At 36.0% G+C, this 17587-nt stretch overlaps 1 non-coding gene across 1 annotated transcript; it reads left to right on the plus strand.

Moving 5' to 3' along the window:
- Positions 1–9262: 9262 nt before the first annotated feature.
- Positions 9263–9369, plus strand: LOC138377644 (U6 spliceosomal RNA). Its single transcript, XR_011231811.1, has one exon. It is a non-coding gene; the product is annotated as a U6 spliceosomal RNA (small nuclear RNA).
- Positions 9370–17587: the final 8218 nt, after the last annotated feature.

Genomic DNA, 17587 nt, shown 5'->3' on the forward strand with positions numbered 1-17587 from the left:
TGTCTTTACACATCAATGGAAAGCATTTATGAATTTTCTCTTTTGTTCTATTAATAAATTGAAGTATTAACATTGAACCACATTGTTTCTCAACAATTAACCTCACTTGGTTATATTATGATTTTTTCTCTAGTATTTTATTTAGGATTGCTTACATTAACAAATATAAGTGAAATTATCCTGTAATTTTACTTTATTCTATTTTTGTAATGTTAATATGTGTGTGCATATGTACATGTATCTGCTTCATAAAAAGAATCTGAAAATTTTCCCTCTTTTTATGTTTTGGAATGGTTTAAGTAGTCTAGGAAATTTTTTCCTTAAATATTGTATATAATTTATCATGTCTGGCACTTTGAGGGGAATTGTAGTAATTTGATTATGTTCTCAATTCCTTTTATAAAAATTGATTTCATTAGAATTTCTAACTCTTTTGAAGTCAGTTTAATATTTTGCTAGAAAATCATCCTTTTATTTATGTTTTCTAGTATATTTTTCTAAAACTCAGAAATCTTTCATAGCTAATTTTATACCCACTTTACTGTTTGTCTTCCATTTTGTTGCTTATTTTGTATATTTTTAGTTCTTTACTTTTAATTGTTTTCAAATGATTTATTTTACTGTTCATTCAAAAAGACGTGGATTTTTTAAGAGTTGGTTTGTCTAATTTTTTCTTTACTGGTTCCATCCTTTGCTTGCTTCAAGATTGTTTGCTTTTATTTTCTTTCTTGAGTTGGAGGTTTAATTAATTTACTATACTTTCATTAGTTAAGTGACTTTTAGTCTGTATTCTTTCCTTTGCACTCTGCTTTTATTATATCACTATATCTCATAGCTTCTTATGTATAAAATTATTATGGATTATTTATTATGTTATTTTGCTGTTAAGAGGGTAGGAATTTGCATTTTTTTTTTTTTTTAGAGTTTCTTTTTGTAATTTCTGGTTTAATATCTAATGTGATCAAAAAATGTTACCTTTACACCTTCTAGTTCTTGTAATAATGATGTTCATATTATGACCAAATACTGGATCAATATATGTAAATGTTCTATGGTTACTTGCAAAGATGGACTTTTTTAAACATGCAAAATATATTCACTAAAGTTAAATTTTTAAAAATTACAAATAGGTTCAATATGGTGCCAACTAGAAATTTTTAGATATTAAGTTTGATACATGTAAGCTCAGGAATTATGGCCCACTGTTGTTTGTTTAGACTGTATATAGTCTGTATTATAAAGCTCCAAAACAGTACAAGTTCAAAATCCCTTGTCTACCATAATAATATTAAAAAGTCTGAAAACTGAAATTGTTTTCTTAATTCATCCAGCTGTAAACCTTGACCAGAAAAAAACGAGAATGGCTGTTTACTTTTTACTTATATTACTTATTTTGAATATTCATGTTTCCCTGCAGAAATATTAATGTGCTTGATTATGGAGAGCTGTTGGGTAATACCAAGTATCATCAATATTCCCTCTTTCCTAAATCTAAGCCATATTAAATTCCAAAATACATCTGGCCCCCTGAAGTTTTGATAAGAGGTTGTGGACCTGTCTTTGTTATGAATTTTTCCCCTAGAACAAATGCATATAATATTTTAACTTGTTATCTTTAATATTAATAAGATTAAATATTAGCCTATTATTCTTACTAATGTATTAGTATTCCCCTAGAGTTTTATCAAATACTTTATTCATCCACTTTTAAATGTTCTATTGTAAAAAGAAGCTAAAGTATAAACAATTATTTTTGTCTAAAATTAAAATTAAACTAAATTTTTATAGGAAATTAAAACATTTTTTAATTTTCATACAAAATTTTTAAATTATGAAAAATTGTGTTAAAATGCCCTAGAGCTCAGCTTAACACAATGGCATTTCCATATAAAATGAAAAAGACTTTATAATAACAAGACCCTTAGTATTTTTCCAACAAATAAATTCCTATGAGTATGATCCAAAATAAACTTATTTTTGGCCCTATGCTATTTTCTTTCTCTGCCTTCCCCAGGTGATCTACACTTAGTACTATAGATATGTCCAAATACGCTGTCACCTCTACCCTAACATTCAGTGCTTCAAACTTGTGTAATCAATTCAGTTATCCACACTTGCTGTTAAGTCAGAAGATATTCCCTGAGCACCTCACACACATCGGGAATAGTACTAGCTGCTGAATTCATGGAAAGAGGGGGAGATGAACAGAAAACATATAGCAATATTACCATTTGTAGGTGGCATAACGGGAGTTACAAAATGCTTTGGAAATACACAGAAATAGCAAATTAATTCACCAGAGTATGAAGGAAGACAGGGATAAGAAAAATTATGGAAAGATGTTGGATATGGAACCTGGGAATTTGTGGAAATGTTCTAATTAGTCAATCATAGGAAAGATGCCAAATGAAGAGGAAGCAACAGTTGTGAAGCACAAAGATATTTAGGGAGTAAAGGCTGAATGAAGATAGGTGGAAGGGAAATTTACAATGGTGGGTCTTGCTAGAGACTTTTGACCCTTTCCATGACCATGTTCCTGAACGAGGACTGACTCATCATCTCTCCCTCCCATTCCTTGCTGCAGAGTCCAAGATATTTTTATACTGAATGTGTTTTGTAAATCATAAACAATAATACAAATGTTCAGTATTAGATTCAATGGATTTTATTCAAATTGCAGTGTCCTAGGAGTGATCATTGAATAAAATGAATAGAATGCTGATGGCAGTTATTTTAAATAGATGTGATAATAGTGAAGGATTTTGGAAAAAAAGAAAATCATGTAGAAAAAAAAATCATTTTAACCTAATGTCACAAAAGAAGACTTGGCAATTTTATAAAAGAAGAAAGATTATTAATCATTTGTATTTTAAAATTGTACACAGGCATTTTATATTTCATGTTTTACTAAATGGCTCAATTGTCATTATTCATCAAAATCTAATGCTTTATATCTCAGCACCTTTGTGACCATTTAATCATTTCTGCTCATGTTAACAATATGTGACTATAAGGAGAGGGAGCAAGATAGCCAAATAGAAATTTCCAGTAATAGCCCCTCAGCATGAACACCAAATTCAACAGCTAGCCACACAAGTAAGCAACTTCAAAAGAATCCAAAATCAGGTGAGTGATCATACTATCTGGTTTTAACATTATGTCAAGGAAAGAGGGACTGAAGAGGGCAGAAAAGACAATCCTGCATCCCCCAACTCCCAGCAGTGCTGCACCAGTGCACCAAGTGGAGAGAGAATCTGTGTGCCTGGAGGGAGAGTGAAGTGATTGTGGGGCTTTGAACTGAAACTCGGGCCGCCCCAGTACAGAACACAGTACAGGGCAGAATTCCGCTGGTGCCATGGAACGAGCGTTTAGACTAGCCCAGCCAGTAGGAAATCCTTTGCCCTGAAACCTGAGTTCCAGCTAGCCCTTCCACCGGCTGACAAACAGCAGCTTAGAGCCTGGACTAAATTCATAGGGCAACAAAGAATATTTCAGCATTCTTCCAACTCGATTCCTTCTACCACTTTCTAAAATTCTTAGCAAACGGTATAAAGCAACTGTAGGAAGAACTTCAATAGTTAAGAATAACATAAATTGGCTGTGCTACAAGTAAGCCTAACTTACACAGAGATGAAATGTCTTTATGTGGTTCATTTTTGCAATTGTGGTCCTGATTATATAATAGATTTTATACTTTCCTATTAACAGACTGTTAAAGAGAGTGGAATAACTGAACACTGATGGAGAAATTATCTAAAAATTATTCTTAATTTTCAAAAGTGTGTCCACATTTCATGAGTGGTCTTCTGTGTCTTGAGAGTATTAGCTTTATAATATACAAATATCTTCACATAAAATAAATTTATGATTTTTATTGAGTGGGGTTTTTAATGAAGCCATTTGCAATTTTATTGTATGAAAGAGAATTGAGCTCTCCAAGAGTGACAACTGGAGAACTTTCTTTGTGACATCTCTAGTAAAAGAGCATAGCTTCCTTTATAGACAAAGGAAAGAACTAAGTGATAAGAGCAATGGTTAATGACATTCATCATTGCATAAAGTCTACATTTAGTATGCTGAAGGATTTGGAATTATCGGTAAATCTCTATGAGAAAAAAGCAATTTCAGTATGGCACATCTAATATTTATAGCATATGAGTTGGCACAAAAGTTGTTCCCTGAAATCATTTTGAAAATCTATTGATTGATTCATGTATCCCTGATATAAATTTTTCACTCCAGTAAACACACATCATTCTTTCCCTTTCTAACTTTGACTAGATGGAAAAAAGACCGAGTGTGTGTATGTATGTATACACACACACAAGAATATATATATGTATGTATGTATATATATTCCTTCAACTGATGTTATTTCTACTTAATTACAGGAAAAGATATTTAAGGAGAAATGGAAATATATGGAAACATCCATACCCCACCATTCTATCCTGCTTTCCCACCATCCCTTCCTCCAAAACATTATCTATCTAGCTGCCTATCCCTTTATTTAGTTCAATCAAAGAAATTACTGAATGATTCCTTGGCCTTACCTAGTGATTGGGTTCAAGATATGCTACCCCAAAATGGCACTTTGGCATTTGGAAAAACTGCAGTGGCAGAAAGGTCACTCTCATATTCTCCTTGACTTTCTCCCTGGAGGCAGGATATAAAACCTAGAAAGGATTTTCTGATTTTCCTGTGAAGCAGGTTATAAGACCTTTATGTGAGAGGTGCCCCCTGTATACCCAGAGGACAAGGGTGTGCTTATTTCTGAAGACATAGGGACACAGAAGAGAATCTGAACAGGACTTGCTATGTTTCTTCCAATTTATTACCATTAGATCATATCCTTTTGTTCTTAAATCATTTCTCCATGACTATTTTTCATCAAACCTACTATAAAATATATATAATTTAACTGCTTTAAAGGAACCCATGTCATGTACAACTTATATTAAACAAATGTGTATGCTTTTCTCCTGCTCATCTGTCTTTTGCTATAGGAGCTTCAGCCATGAACCTGGCATGGGTGAAGAAGATATTAATATTTTTCCTCCCTCTCACTTAGTCATATATAACCCATTTGCATTAAATATTTGTCAGCTGCTTTTTCATCAGTCCTTAGGAACCATGAAAAATTGATTGCACATAGGACTTGAAAAGAGTTTAGAACCAAAAAAGTTTTATAAAATTGCTCCCAGCTAACTTAAACAAGTTTTCCATTCATTGAAAAAGCTGTTGGTACCTCATCACTGTACAGTCTGTATTTTAAGGTTATAGGAATGTAGCACTTTTTATAAGGTTGCATTATGTAAATATTATGAATAGCAGTAACAATAAAAGAACATCTGAGTCAGTTCAATAAGCACCCCCTAACATTCACAAATACTTCATGTTACCTTTAGAAAGATAAGCAGAGGCAAGCTAATTGCAAAATGATGAACACTTTCAATATTCAACACACTTAGAATGGAGACCAAGTTTGGCATATTTGATTTACAAGTTTCATATGCAACTACCCATATTCATAAAGTATTGCCCACTGAGCAGTGCATACAGTCCTTTTATCTGTGTACCTACAATAAAAAGGTAGCACTGCTAGGCTGCTAGTTGTGTTGTTTCAGATTCCAGACTAATAGCCAATCTACTTGGAACAGATGTTAAATCCTCATTTATACTAACGTGCATCTACTGTCTGTTTCCAATGGAATGGATTTTGCTCTGATCAATAAATGTATCAGCCTAGTTGTTCATCTTGTTGGAAAGGTCAAAGCAATGACAGAGGTACATCCGTTTTATGTCAAATAATGTCTGAGGTAGTGAATCCTTTCCAAGTAGATAAACAACATTCCTGCAATTGTTCTTTGGTCTCCCACCACAGAGTTGATCATAATTAAGCTGAAGCACTTGGGGAATTGAAAGTGTTGGCACTTCTGAAAACGTTTTTAATCTAAAATTTTATTGACCTATGTTATATTTTCAGCACTAGTGACCTCATTGCATAATATACATCTAGGATGATGCTTATAAAATGCATTTGCATATGTGGGGAAATGCAACAAGAAGATTCATCCAAAATGCAGCCAATTAAAATTGTTTTCAATTGCCTACATAATAATAAAACCTCTTTGCAAGGGTAAATATTACACCTACAATGCTAATAATTAATAAAGCATAATAAACCCAAAATATAAAAAGTATATAAACACATTAGCATACATAGCTTGTTAATAGTTGGTGAATGGAATCCTAATATTGTTTTCACATGAGTGACTAATTGAGGGCAACCGCAAGTTTACAGGAAGGTAAAGCATGAAAAGATGTTTAGACAGATCTAGAAAGTTTCTGTAAGGAAATTGTTTTGAAAGAAAAAGTATGAAGGTGATGTCTTGCTTGCTTGATGGATAGGGCAAGTTGTTTCTGGGCGGATTAAGTTACTGTATTTTATCAAGCCCATTTCTTGTAACAGAATTGGATGTGATATATAGGTTCAGTCACTCTGATTTGTAGTCACTTGCTGAATTGCTACCATTCATTTTAGCCCCCACGTTAGCATTGATTGACCGTGGAGTCCTGTCACTTGAAGCAAGTGGCTAGATTGGTAATACATGGAAAATAACGCCTCACTAAACAGCTGTCCTTGGGGACAGAGCATTTTAAGGCCATAGGACAAAGTGCAGTCTTGCCAAAAGATTTGGAGTCCAATTAGCATAGTAATTGGTAGTAAGTGGAAGTGGACAGGCCATCAGTGTCCTTAAGGACTCCAGTGAGGTAACTGCCATTATCTAGAACCGTCCTCCCCCTTCCCCATGACTTTGGGATTTTATTATCTAATAAAATTTCAAAACTTTAGGCAAAGATATGATTGGCAACCTATTCAACTAAAGACTTAAATATCAAATACAATACAAATATTATTCCACAAAATAAAGGACATTCAACCTGAAGATTAGGAAGAACATAAGAATTTTTTAAATAACTCAAAATATATTAATTAAACAATGATTTTTCACTATAGTTTTCCTAATTTTTTTTTCAATACAGAAAATTTGATCATTTAGTGGACCAAAATGACGTGTAGGCATTTAGGGAGCATCATTTCAGAGCACTAGAGAGGGCCTGCAATAAAGATTCTGGTGTTGACCAGACTGTGGAGATCCAGGAAGACAGGCTAGCGTATAGTATCCAGAGGTGTAGGCATCAGTGCCTTGGTTTCAAAGCTGGAGCTTGCAGGCAGCCTCTGATTTTAAGGGAAGCAGCCTGGCCTTAGAGAAAATAAGAGCTGGTCAGGTTACTGAGATCAGCCTTAGATTAGAAAGACAACATATTGAGACCAAATCTCTAGGACAAAGGTAAAAGGTCTTAGTAATAATTATGTAGCCAGCTAATAGTGCTGGCATAAGAGCAGGAATAAAAGAGAAACTTAACCCCGAGTCACCTCGGTTTTTGGATTAGCAATACTCTTTAAATTACTGAGAATGAAAATATACTTGATTTGCATCACTGGGCCAGACCTGACTCTTTATGTAGCAGTCATATCCCCAGCTATGAAGATCAGAGAGTTGTGGGGTCAGGACTCAGGGCTCCTTGCAGCTCATTATATTGATGGATGACATGGCACGATCCATCCCAACATCATGGGAAGCCTCCCTATATTCCCTTTCTTATTTCTCTGGAAAATTTGGTGAAATTTTTATATGTAATTTTCTATCTGTGGAGTCGTTAAACAGATGTTTCTAAATCATGAAAAGGAGACAGTAGCAAAATTCTCACTCTTAAGGGCAAAATATATAGCATGAATATTATCACAATTCAACTGCAGACCAGTCCTCTTTCATATGCCAAGGATTACTCTCTGACTTGTGGTAAAGGTAATCAAGCATGAAGTTTATAAAAAAGCACAACATACCACAATTCTTCAGACATGTCTGTAGCTAATAGTATTGGGTTTCATTTCTGTTACCATTCATTAAATCATATAACAACAATTAAAATTTTTCCAGCATCCTCTTAACCATTTTTTAAATGTCCAAATTTTGTTGACGCATCCTTTAACTCAGATAGTAGCAAACTACAGCCCACAGGCCACATCTGGCCTGCTGCATTGTTCTGTATGACATTCAAGCTAAGAATGATTTTTATAGATAAACATTTGTAACCAATTTGACAATAGTGCTGCCAGTGTCTGGAAGAATTTTTCCTATGTTTTCTCCTAGAAGTTTTATGGTTTCAGCTCTTAGATTTAAGTCATTAATCCATCTTCACTTAATTTTTGTATATGGTGAGAGAGAGAGAGAGATCAGTTTCATTCTTCTACATGTGGCTCTCCAGTTTTCCCAGCACCATTTATTGAATAGGGCATCCTTTCTCCAGTGTAAGTTTTTCTCTGCTTTTTCCAAAATCTGTTGGTTGTAGCTATATGCTTTTATATCTTGGTTCTCTATTCTGTTCCATTGGTCTATGTGTCTACCTTTATACCAGTACCACAATGTTATGGCTATGATAACCTTGTAGTATAATTTTAAGTCAGGTAATGTGATGTCTCCAGATTTGTTCTTTTTACTTTGGATGGCTTTGGCTATTGGGGCTCTTTTTTTTTTTTTTGGTTCCATAGTCTATGAAAACTTCTACACACAAAACTAGAACATCTAGAGGAAATGGATAAATTTTTGGATGCACACAAATCCCAAGCTTGAATCAGGAAGAAACAGAAAAACTGAACAAGTTTTTGAACAAGTAGTGAGATTGAAGCAGTAATAAAAAAATCTACCAAAAAAAAAAAAAGCCCAGGACCAGCCAGATTCATAGCCAAATTCTACCACACCTAAACAGTTTAGGATTATTTTTTCTAGGTCTGTGAAAAATGACCTTGGTATTTTGATGGGAATTGTGTTGAATCTATAAATGACTTTGGGCAGTATGGACATTTTAAAAATGTTGGTTCTTCTAATCCATGAGTCTGGGATGTTTTTCCATTTGTTGTGTCATCTATGATTTCTCTCATCAGTGTTCTGTAGTTTTTGTCGTAGAGATATTTCACCTCCTTGGTTAAGTATATTCATAAGTATTAATATTTTATTTTCTTTGGAGCCATTGTGAATGGTATTGGGTTTTTTATTTGACTCTCAGTTTGATTGTTACTGTACAGACGTGCTACTGATTTGTGTACATTAATTTTGTAATCTGAGACTGCTGAATTTATCAATTCTAGGAGTGCTGTAGTGGTGTCTTTAGGGTTTTCTAGATATAAGATCATGTCGTGCTCGCTTCGGCAGCACATATACTAAAATTGGAACGATACAGAGAAGATTAGCATGGCCCCTGCGCAAGGATGACACGCAAATTCGTGAAGCGTTCCATATTTTTTCATATCATTGTACAAGAAATAATAAAAAAAAAAAAAAGATCATGTCTTTGGCAAATAGGGATAGTTTGACCTCTTTCTCAATTTAGGTGTCCTTTATTTCTTTCTCTTGCCTGATTGCTCTAATTAGGATTTCCAGTACTATGTTGAATAGAAGTGGTGACAGTGGGCATCCTTGTTATTATGTTCTAGTTCTCAGAGGAAATGCTTTCAACTTTTCCCTATTCAGTATGATGTTGGCTGTGGGTTTGTAATATATGGCTTTTATTATTTTGAGATATGTTCCTTTTATGCCTAGTTTGTTAAGGGAGTTTTCATAAAAGCATGCTGGATTTTATTGAATGCTTTTTCTGCATCTATTGAGGTGATCATATGGTCTTTGTTTTTAATTCTTTTTATGTCGTGAATCACATCTATTGATTTGTGTATGTTGAACCATTCTTGCATCCCTGGGGTAAAATCCACTTGATAACAATGAAATATCTTTTTGATATGCTGTTGGATTCAATTTGCTAGTGTTTTGTTGAAGATTTTTGCATCTTTGTACATGAGGGATATTGGTCTATACTTTCCTGTTTTTGTTATGTCCTTTCCTGGGTTTGGTATCAGGGTGATACTGGCTTTGTAGAATGAGTTAGGGAGAATTCCCTCCTTCTTGATGATATGAATAGGTGTCAGTTCTTCTTTGTAGGTCTGGTAGAATTTGTGCATCTGGCTGGTCCTGGGCTTCCCCGCCCCACGCCCGGTAGATTTTTTTTACTGCTTCAGTTTCACTATTCATTCAGTATTTCTGTTTCTTCCTGATTCAAGCTTGGGAGTTTGTATTCATTCAAAAAATTATCAATTTCCTCTAAATTTTCTAGTTTTGTTTGCAGAAGTTTTCAGATGATAGTAGTCTCAGATGATATTTTATATTTTTGGTATCAGTTATCATATCTCCTTTTTCATTGCTGGTTGAGTTTATTTGAATTCTTTCTCTTCTATTTCTGGTTAATAGAGAGGTCTATCAATTTGGTTTATCTTTTCAAAGGGGGGCATTTTTGTTCCATTGATCCTTTGTATTAATTTGTTTGCTTTCCATTTCATTTAGTTCTGCTTCAATATTTATTTCTTTTCTTCTTCTAGTTTTGAGTTTGTTCTTCTTTTTCTAGTTCCTTAAGGTGTGACATTAGGTTGTTAATTTGTGACCATTGTGTCTTTTTGACATAGGCATTTAAAGCTATGAACTTCCCTGTTAGCACTGATTTTACCATGTCCTAGAGATTTTGGAAGTTTGTGTTGCCTTTGTCATTAAATTAAAAAAAATTATTTGATTTCCATCTTGATTTTGTCATTGACCCAAGGGTTATGCAGCTGCAGGTTAATTTTCATGTATTTGTATAGTTTTGTGAGTTCCTCTTGGAATTGTTTTCTAGTTTTATTCCACTGTGGTCTCCGAGAAGATATACGGTATAATTTAAATTTTTCTAAATTTGCTAATTTTTTTTTTTTTGTAGCCTAACCTTATCTTTGAAAATGTTCCATGTGTTGATGAGAAGAATATATATTTTTCAGTTTGGATAGAATATTCTATAGTTGTCTGAGAGGTCCATTTGTTCTTACGTCCTATTTAAGTTCAGTGTTTTTCTTTGTTGATTTTCTGCCTCAATGATCTGTCTAGTTCTAACAGTGGAGGGTTGAAGTCTCTGGCCATTATGATGTCGATTTTTATTTCTTTCCTTAGATATGGTAGAATTTGTTTTATGAATCTGGGAGCTCCTGTGTTAGGTGCATATATATTTAGGATTGTTAAATCTTTTTGTTGAATTGATCCCTTTATCATTATATAATGACTATCTTTTTTTTTTTTAACTATTGTGACTTAAAGTCTATTTTATCTGATATGAGAATAGCTACTCCTGCTTGCTTATGGTTTCAATCTGCATGGAATATTTTTTTCCACCCTGTTACTTTGAGTCTGTGAGAATCTTTGTGAGTGAAATGTGGTTCTTAGAGATAGCATATATTTGGGTTGTGTTTTCTTAATCCATTCAGCCAGCCTGTATCTTTTAAGTGGAATACTAAGACTGTTTACATTTACTGTTAGTGTTATTATGTGAGATACTGTTCTGCTAATGCTGTTTATTGTTACCTCGTTGCTTTGCTTTCTCCCTTGTGTTACTGTTTTATATGAGCTATGAGTTTTAACTTTCAGGTTTTTTTTACTGGTCAGTATTGATTGTTCTGTTCCGTGTGTAGAGCACTTTTAACCATTTCTTATAAGGCAGGTCTAGTGGTGACAAATTCCCTTAGTGTTTGATTGTCTGGTAAATACTTTATTTCTCCCTTATTTATGAAATTTAATTTTGCAGGATACAAAATTCTTGGCTGGCAGTTATTCTGGTTATGAAGACTAACATTGAGACCCCAATCCCTTCTGACTTACAAGGTTTCTGCTGAGAAGTCTGCCATTAGTCTGATGGGCTTTCCTTTGTAAGTTACTTGATGCCTTTGTCTTACAGTTTGTAGGATTTTCTCCTTCACTTTGACTTTGGCCAGACTGATGACTATGTGCCTCAGTGATGTCCTATTTGCCTTAAATCTTTCAAGTGTTTACTGACCTTCTTGTATCTGAATGTTTAAATCTCTAGCAATACCAGAGATGTTTTCCTCCAATATTCCCTCAAATAGTTTTTCCATGCTTTTGGTTTTTCTTCTTCTCCCTCAGGAATACCTATGATTTTTATATATTTTTTTAATTTTAGACAATTCCTTATTTGTCAAAGAGATTGTTCATTCTTTTTTCTTTTTTCTTCATTTTTGATTGACTGGATTAATTTGAAAGTCATGTCTTCAAGCTCTGAAATTCCTTCTTCTCTTTGATCTAGTCTGTCATTAAAATTTCTACTGCATTTTAACATTCTATACATGAGTGTCTTTCAATTTTAGAAGTTCTGTTATATTTTTTTCATTATCTTTTCATATATTATCTCTTTAGTGAATTTTTATTCATGTCTTGATTTTTTTTTGTTTTGTTTCTTTGTGTTGATTTTCAACTTTCTCATCAGCTCCATTGATCTTACTTGCAATCCATATTCAGAATTCCATATCTGACATTTCAACAGTTTCCTTTTGGTTGGAGTCTATAGATGGAGAGCTAGTGTGATCCTTTGGGGGTATCAAAACAGCCTCTTTTTTCATGTTGCAGGAGTTCTTCTGCTGGTTCCTTCTCATCTGAAACCTCTTCTCTCAGTTCAAAACAGATGGCTTTGCAGTATACCTTTGCTACTCTGCTGATAACTCTGTTGCTCAGTGAAGAGAGGGGAGAGGTCCCTGGATGGAATGCTTGAATCCTACTCTACAAGATTAACTTAGGCAGGAAAAGGGTTGATACACTGTGAGCCTTTAATACTGCTAGTCTCCTGTAGCTCCCCATTCCCCAGTGGTTTTCACGGGCAGGCAGTACACAGTGGGCATGAGATAGGTGAACTACAGTTGCATGGCAGGCACTCTGCACATGGCAGCCTGGGTGTTCACTCAGGTCTGGCTGCAGTGGCAGTGGCAGTGGGTATCTGGTCCATGGGCAGCTGCTCTGCCTGGGTACCCCTCCCCCCGCCAGTGGTGGGAGCACACAGCACCCACACATTGGACACACAAGAGCACCAGCCTCCCTGCTCCCTCCCCAGCCCAGCAGGGGTAACGGAGACAGGGCCACAGGAGATCTGACCCCAGGTAGACATAGTGCTCTGAGGTAGGACCTCAGAATGGCACTAGCCACAGTGCCCAGGGTTCATAAGCCAGCAGGACCCTGCTGTACCTTCTCTCCAGAGCATGTGTGACTCACTGCATGTTCTGCAGTCAGCTCCCTGTATCAGACCAGAGGCCTGCTGTGGTGGAGAGGCACTCCCACAGCTCTAGTTGCAATGTCTGGGTGGGAAGTGTGGAGCCCTGAGGTTCTCTCCTTTGTCCCTCCCCCATGTGAAGGGGCCTTCCTAGGTACCTCTAATGCTGCCCGATTAGGTTGACCAGCTTCCTTCTCCTTCACTTTTAGTGCCTCCCATTGTCTCTCTGTTGATTCCCAGTGCTTTCTCCTAGACAATTGATCTGAAGGTGAATATCTACTCACCACTCTCAGTCCTCTCTATAAGAGTGGCACGTGCAGGGCTGCTTCTAGTCTGCCATCTTCTAGTCCTCCCCACAAAGTCCTTGTTTTAAAGTTGGAAAACCTAGGACATAAGAAAGAATAATTTTTCCCAGGTTGTCTATATTATAATACAGACATGTTCTGTTGAATAAAAATCCTAAAATGTAGAAAGAGATGTATAAGTTATACTTAAAAATTTCCATGTTAAATTTTTACTTTAATGTTTGTCTTGACATAATTTTTCTGTGCATATGAGTGAGTCAATATCATTAATCTCATTTTGATAGAAAATAATAGTTTAATGTCATGAAAGGTTTATTTCCGTATTGCTACTGGATCATGACCTGATGACAGCTATGAGAAAGACATAGAGTTCTCCTGTATTTAAGCTTTTTCTTCACATTCAGCATTCTTTTCAAGCTTTTTAATCAGCACCCACAAATTTGACTATCATCTTTACAAAATGATAAGAACTTTAAGATTCCTCCTTCACTCATCCCTGTCAATTCTCTACAGAGTTCAAACTCATATATATGACCTTTTAGTAAAAACTTCCTTTTGAATGATCTAAAGGTAAAACTCAACATATCCTATATGAAATTCATTTTTTCAACTGTTAATATCCACATCTCAAACCTACTGGTCTGCTTGTAGCTATAACCACCATCTTAGGCTGTTTTCAGCTGCTATGACAAAATTCCTGAGACTAGATATTTTACAAAAAAAAAAAAAAAAGTGAGGGAGGTTTATTTGGCTCACAGTCTTAGAGGCTAGGAAGTCCAAGAGTATGTTGCCAGCATCGGGTGAGGGCTTTCTTTCTGCTTTATTCCATGGAGGAAGGACAAGAGAGATCATGTGAAAGAAAGCTCACTTTTATACTGACCCACTCTGTTGATAAATGACTCAGTTCTGCAATAATTAATCTCCTGCAATAACAGCATTAATCTATTAATAAGAGTGGAGCCCTCATGATCTAATCACCTCTTAAAAATCCCACATCTTAGCATCACAATAGCAATTAAATCTCAACATGAGTTTAGGAGGGACATTCAACACCATTCCACCCTTGGCCCCTCAGAACTCATGTCCTTCTCACATGCAAAATACATTCATTCCATCCCAATAGCTTCAAAAGTCTTAACTTGTTTCGGCACCAACTCAAAAGTCCAAAGTCCAGGATCATATCTGACTCAGATATGAGTGAGAATCAAGGCAAAATTCATCCTGAGGCAAACTTGCTGTAACTGTGAGCCTGTGAAATCAAAGTTATCTATTTCCAAAATACAATAGTGGGACATGCATAGGGTAGACATTCCCATCCCAAGAGGGAGAATTAGGTAAAAAGAAAGGAGTAGCTGGTCCCAAGTAATTCCAAAACCCAAGAAGAAAAACAGAATTATGTTTTAAAATGCTAGAATAATCTCCTTTGTCTCTATGTGTCATATCCTGAACACACTGGTGTGGGAGTTGACCCACCAGCCTCAGGCAGCTCCACTCCTCTGGCTTTGCAGAGTGCACCCCACGTGGCTGTGCTCACAGGTTGGAGTTGGGTGCCTGTAGCTTTCTCAGGCTGGCATTGCATGCTGGTAGCTCTGCAGTTCTGGGATCCCAGTCATAATCCTACTCCTCTGGAGGGGAGAGTACCCTGGAGGGGGCTCTGTACATTGGCTCCACCCCTGCAACAAGTCTCTGCCTCAACCCTCAGGCTGTCTGATAAATCCTTTGAAATCTAGGCCACAATGCCTCCACAGTTCTTGCTTTCTACAAGCCTGCAGAATTAGCACCATCTACATGCTCCCAAGGCTTACAACTCGTACTTTCTGGAGTAGGAGCTGCACATGGGCTAGCTTGAGCCACAGCTGGAGTGGGCAAGGAGCACTGCACCAAAATGCAGCAAGCAGAGAACAGAGGTGGAGATGGCTCTGGACAGCAAGCCTGTAGAGGGCGCCCCAGGCCCATCCCCTGGAGCCATTCTGCCCTCCTACAGCCTAGGCCTGTGTTGGGAGGGGAAGCCTAGTAAGTATCTGAGATGTCTTTGGAGTTTTTCTCTCGTTGTCCTGTTAAATAGCATCTGGTTCTCTTCTATCCATACTAATCTCTCCTAAAGATTCCTTTTCACTCTTTACTTGGCCAGGCTGCAAATTTTTCAAATCTTTCTGCTCTGCTTCTCTTTTAATTATAAATTCCACCTTTAGCCATTTCTTTATTTTCTCATCTTCCTATAAGCAGCCAAAAGTAGCCATGCAGCTCCTGCAGTATTTTGTTTAAAAATTTCTTCTGCAGATACCGTAGTTCATCACTCCTAATTTCTGCCTTATATAAAGCACCAGGGCATGGACACAGTTCAGCCAAGTCCTTTGCCCCAGTTTAACAAGAATAACCTTTACTCCAGTTTCAGTACCTTGTTCCTCAGTTCTGTCTGAGATCTCATAAGAATGGTCATTACTGTCCATATTTCCACCAGCATTCTGGTCATGACCGCTTAGATAATCACTTAGAAGTTCCAGACTTTTCCTATAGTTCTTCTCTTCAAACCCTCACCAGAATTGCCCTTAATGCTCTATTTATGGCAATCTAGGTTTTTTTCTAGCCTGATTCTCCGAGTTCTTCCAGCCTCTACCCATTACCCGGTTTCAAAGCCACTTCCACATTTTCCGGTAATTGTTATATCAACAGCCACACTTCTCGGTACCAATTTTCTGTCCTAGTCATTTTTCTGCTGCTATAACAGAGTACTAAAGACTGGGTATTTTATTTTAAGAAGGTTTATTTGGCTCATAGTTCTGGAGGCTGGGAAGTCTAAGAGCATATCACTGGCATCTGGTGAGGGCTTTTTTGCTGTATTATTCCATGGCAGAAGGTCAAGAGAGCTCATGTGATAGCTCAATTTTACAACAACCCACTCCTGCAATAATTAATCCACTCCTGAAATAATGGCATTAATCCATTAATGAGGACAGAGCCTTCATAATCTAATCAACTCTTAAAGGTCCCACTTCTTAATAGCGTCACAATGGCAATTAAATTTCAACATGAGTTATAGAGGAAACACTCAAGCCAAGCAACCACCATTCCATTAAGTGCCCGAATCAAAATGTAACAGTCACCTTAGATATTCACTTCTCCATCACATTTCATCTTCATTCTATCATTGTACTTCTGAAATGTTTGTCTTGATCACTCCAAGTCTTTATTCCCATGAAAATCACTTTATTTTACAGCTTCAACATTTTAAAAATCTGTCAGTAACCTCCTAGCAGCCTAATTTTAACCTCTTCACACTTGAATTTTTTCTCCACACCACTTTTAGAATAAACATACACACGTAGTCTGACTAGGAGACTTATCTATTTAAAATTCTTTAAAGATAGTCCAGTATCTGCAGAATAAAATTTACATTTCTTAGCTTGGTAAGAAGCTCTTCATGATCTGCCTCCCTTTCTCCTCTAATCATCAGCTTTTCCTGACTGCATGTCCTGATCTTTAGGCACCAGCTTGCTCTTCATACTCACATTTAGTTATATCACTTTTCGCTAGTGTGCCTTGGTAACTTAAAATTCCTTCTTGTCTCCTCCTCCCCTTACTCATTCTTTAAACTTGAGACTGTCTCCTCAATGAAGTATTTTGTACCTGTCTGTCCAGTTTTCATATAAAGTTAATTACCTCTTTTTGTGTGTGTGATTTCATAACACTTGATAGCACACGCAGAATTTTTTATTACAAATTTTATCTTTCTGTGTCTCTACTAGACTGTGCATAGCTAGATGACAAAGGCTAAGTGATACTCATCTTTTTATCCTTAACACTTAACACAAAGTAGCAATAGGTAAAATATATTACAGAATTAATGGTTATGAATGAATAAAAGAATGAATGAAAACTATCTCATTTCTTTTTGTCAACAAGATTATGTCCTAACTTCTACTCATAGTATCAACTCCTTTCGCTTCATAACCCTAACACATTCTGGAGAACTGTACCTGCTTTGACAAAACGCCCTACTAAACTTGTGCCGTGAGCAAACTATGTAAATAATAAGTCTATATTGAATGCAATATATGTCTCAAGCTAGCTTATGATTATGCTTGGAAACTTCA

The sequence above is a fragment of the Eulemur rufifrons genome, chromosome 29 (assembly GCF_041146395.1).
Source record: "Eulemur rufifrons isolate Redbay chromosome 29, OSU_ERuf_1, whole genome shotgun sequence".
Taxonomy (NCBI): domain Eukaryota; kingdom Metazoa; phylum Chordata; class Mammalia; order Primates; family Lemuridae; genus Eulemur; species Eulemur rufifrons.